We start from the raw sequence: 4,889 nt of genomic DNA on the forward strand, positions 1-4,889 counted from the left end.
ACTTTTATAAAGAATATCTCTTTGGATTTGAGACTTTAGTCTTTGCAGCTTTACAGATCTTCTTTATGCACCAAGAGCTTGTAACACTCCAAAGAGAAAGAAAAAATTGAAATCGCATCATATTTAACCCCTTTAACTTCAAGAATGAGCAAGTGGTGTCAATGAGTTTAAAGTGCGGGGATCGAAAAAACAGCAACTTGGATGAGAAACTGCGATCTATAGCACAATGAATCACAAAATGTATTAGTCACAGAAAGACAAATGTTTTGCTAAAAAAAAAAAGGAACAATACACAATCTTCTAACCTAGGATTACGTCATTATGTACATTAACAATAATTTGGGACAAATATAATGTAATTTAATAGAAAATGATGTGAGTGGTGTTGAGGCACTCTGTGGCGCAGCAGGATTATGAACAGCATGACTTTTAGAAGAGGACACTGTAAGCTAGGTTGGTAGTTTTTTCCCCTGAGGAGGGTAGGGGGAGAGGGCCTAGGCTCAAGAGTCACGGTTCGCTACTTACCGCTTTCAGAAATGCAAGTAAATAGCCATTGTGGTGATTGGTGAACGTAATTGCATGTGTGGTTTAATGCTTGAGATGGCCAGCACTATAAAAGAGTGACTATATAAAAAAAAAATGCTTGTTTGAGGATATTTTATTCACACAGCACATACTACAGGAGTAGATAGATTCTTAGAACAGCGCAGTGTACTACTGACAGTCAATAAGGAGAGAACAAACTCTATCAGTCATGTTTAGAAAAATAGTGTTGTTAAAAAAAGTATAAATTAGACCTACAGCTGAAACAACTTAATACACAAAATCAGAAAAAAAATGCCTGTCAAAGACAAATGTATGCTGTACTATAATAGGGGGGAAAACCTCTCAAACAAACAGAAAGAATGATATTACTAATTGTTGCACATCCATAAATAGTTGTGATTAAAACAGTGTTTTATACTTTCAGAGATTAGTATTTGTCAACACAAACATTGACTGCTGCTCAGGAGCATTTTGCTTTTGACCAGTTTTCATGTTTCCTCAAAAATGTACACATTCGTCCAAGGGGGAAAAAAAAAAAAAAGGAAAACCTTCATGAAGTCTTACATATTCATAGACCGAGTTTATCAAAATAGCTGAAATGCTTGAATAGAAAACAGAGGTAAGATGTTTGGAGACTCTTTGCAAAGACAGTTTTCTGAGACACTTCTACCCTCTTGTGGTTACAGAGAAAGACGACAATATTCAGCAGCAGCTGTTTCTATTTCTGGGCCAGGTTTATCAAAGTCGTTTTTACATATGAACATGTCTGCACATGCTAGCCAGTATCATTATCTGTATTTTGGGGTATGAGAGATACCAAGTCCGATGAACATGCGTCCCTGCTCTTTTTCTCTTAAGCAGATCAGTTTTGTATGAACTAAGCTCTTCAGCAATTCAGGCTCTATGGCCGCGTACACACTGGAACTAAATACGGTTGTTACTCCCGAGTGCTTATTTTGCATTCAGACAGATCGGAACTCTTTCCCACCTCCTACATGGGGGAAAAATGACAGGAACGGCGCTTAAAGTTGGACATCAGTCGGGTTAGGTTATGTAACTACGATCTTTAAATGCATTTGTTCAAAGATGGCGGTGACTGACGAACATAGCGCAAACATTAAGTTTACAATGTGGTATACAAAGATGTATATTACACAAATGTATAATATACAAATATATACAAATGCTAACCCGAGCATTTAGTGTTCAGTACTTTTGTTGATGTTGTTTATTATTGGTGTGTGAACACGAGATGCTTACATTGAGTCATGGCGCCATCGTGTGGTTCAGGGCTACATTTGACAGTGACGTGTGATTGACCTGAAGGCATTGAGGTTGGAAGCAGGACATTTCAGTTTCCCGCCTTTGACTTCGTCTGGAACAAGGCATTAACAATTCTCCGGTAGTGACAACAACATTAACATTGAATTCAAATAGCTCACATAGAAGAAAGCACAGGAAAAGAGGTATGTGTCTTGACTCCTTCCTACATTTTGACACGTCTTTCTCTATGGCAAAACAAACCTAATAAAACCCCAAAAAGTGTATGTTGCTCACATTTTTAGTGACCTTACTTGGAAACCCAAAAGCACAAAGTAGGTTATAATAAGCAGAAAAGACAACATCTCAAAGAGCGTGCTGTTTAAAAGCATCAAACAGCAAGTGATCAGCGGTGGTTTAGGTAAAATTGCACAACACAATGCGTCTTTGGGTCGCTAATCTTCGGTCAAACATAACGGACACCAAATAGGTTAAACTGTTGTCAAACATATTTCTCGTTCACAGCCATGAGACGCCCAAATGAGTGTTTGCTGTGCTTATCATAGCAATCCAAAATTCTGTGGTGTGTACTTCAGTGTTTGGGATTAACAACCGTATTTACTAGCATGTGTGATTCTCAAACTGTCTTGTACCTACAACAACAGAGGAGTGCCTTGTGCCTATAATGTATTCAAAGTCAGTCCCCTTCTACGTAGAGCAAATATTGCTTGTAACCATAGGAACAGATAATGATAGTCAATAGACTATAAAAGGATTTCAAGGATTTCAGATTTTTTTAGGGACTGTTCATATATGTGGTCAAGAACTCTCCGGTTCCGTCCACGCCCCCTCATTGGCCTATTTCCTAAATACTGTTTTGTCTCACTCTCTCTCTCACTACACAATACCACCATTTTACATAACCTGAGAGAGGTTGACAGCCCTAAGCGCACACCTCATGCTAACCCCTTTCAGTGATGGGATAGACTACTCCACTGCCATTTCAGTCCTACAGCATAACTCAACCCTCAAAATTTGGTTGTGACTCCTGAAAATCTGTCAATCACTATTGTTACATAATGCGTCTGTCACTCTTTTATAACAGATCTGCATAGGACTGACAACAGTATTCTGTTGTTGTGTGAACGTTTACTATGCGTTTGTAGATCTCCGCCACTTTATTAAAGATATAAAAAAATAATAATAATAAATAAATAAAAACTCTTATATTGTCTGCATGCATATCTGTATAATCACACAAAGATGTTCAAGGCATTACAAGACAAACTATATGCATGAACAAAACCTTATTTAGCACTCAAAAGGACTGACAACAGTATTCTGTTGTTGTGTGAACGTTTACTATGCGTTTGTAGATCTCCGCCACTTTATTAAAGATATAAAAAAATAATAATAATAAATAAATAAAAACTCTTATATTGTCTGCATGCATATCTGTATAATCACACAAAGATGTTCAAGGCATTACAAGACAAACTATATAATACTAAACCACATCTCTCCTTGGAAAAACTACTGCAAAATACTTTTGAAGATCATTTATTTTTATCATGGAAGTGAAAATTGTTACTTCTGTTCGTTTACTAGAACAATTTGAAATAAACAGTTGTTTAAAGGCATTGGAAATTTAGGAGGGCGAAACCGTTATGAGAAAGCATGAGTATTATGAGAGAACTACAAATCTGTTTATTATTCACAATGACAAACTACTTTTAAAAGATACTTTGGTCCTAATCTAGGCAATGCTTTCTCTAGTTAATGTTATCTCTAATCTAATTACCTGCTGCAGATAAATGATGAAAATAATGATGAGGAATCCAGTGCATAAATAATGAAATATTTGTTTAGCTTTATCCTCTTAAAAATGCATTCAAACTATGATGAAATTAGCTGCCTCTGTTCAAGGAGGTTTGTACTGAGACAGTGAGAGACAGACAGTTTCTGCATTTCGTAGCCCTATTCCCACTTTTTCAGAGACAAGAATTGGAAAAGAAAAAAAAATGAAAATCAGATCAGAACCAGAACACCGCACAACATCAGATCATTCCTATACAGTGGGGAAAATATTTATTTGATCCCCCTGCTGATTTTGAAAGTTTGCCCACTTACAAAGAAATTAAGGGTCTGTAATTTTTATGGTAGGTTTATTTTAACGGGTAGAGACAGAATGTCAAACAAAAAATCCAGAAAAAACACATTATATAAAGGTTAGAAATTGATTTGCATTTCAGTGAGTGAAATAAGTATTTGATCCCCTACCAACCAGCAAGAATTCTGGCTCCGACAGATTGGTTATGTGCCCACGTGGAACACAGATTAGTCCCGTCACTTTAAAGAAGTTACTCCTAATGTCAGCTTGTTAGGTGTATAAGACACCTGTCCACACAATCTGTATCTTCCATTCCAACCACTCCCACCAGCATGGGCAAGACCAAATATGTCAGAGACAAGATTGTAGATCTGCACAAGGCTTGAATGGGCTACAAGACCATCAGCAAGAAGCTTGGTGAGAAGGAGACAACTGTTGGTGCGATTATTCGGAAATGGAAGAAATACAAAATAACCATCAATCGGCTTTAGTCTGGAGCTCCTTGCAAGATCTTGCCTCATGGGGTAAGGCTGATCATGAGAAAGGTGAGGGATCAGCCTCGAACTACACGGGAGGAGCTTGTTAATGATCTTAAGGCAGTTGGGACCACAGTCACCAAGCAAAATATTGGTAACACACTACACTGCAATGGACTGAAATCCTGCAGCGGCCGCAAAGTCCCCCTGCTCAAGAAGGCACATGTACAGGCCCATTTAAAGTTGCCAAAGAACATCTAAATGATTCAGAGAAGGCTTGGGAGAAAGTTCCTTCCCTCAGCCAGAACACTGCAGATGGGTCATGGATGGGTCTTCCAGCATGACAATGACCCGGAACCGCAGAGGCAACAAAGGAGTGGCTCAAGAAGAAGCACATTAAGGTCATGGAGTGGCCTAGCCAGTCTCCAGACCTCAATCCTATAGAAAATCTGTGGAGGGAGCTGAAACTTCGAGTTGCCAAATGACAGCCAAGAAAC

This window comes from Sinocyclocheilus rhinocerous, unplaced genomic scaffold (assembly GCF_001515625.1).
Source record: "Sinocyclocheilus rhinocerous isolate Xijiao unplaced genomic scaffold, SAMN03320098_v1.1 scaffold1364, whole genome shotgun sequence".
NCBI classification, from domain to species: Eukaryota; Metazoa; Chordata; class Actinopteri; order Cypriniformes; family Cyprinidae; genus Sinocyclocheilus; species Sinocyclocheilus rhinocerous.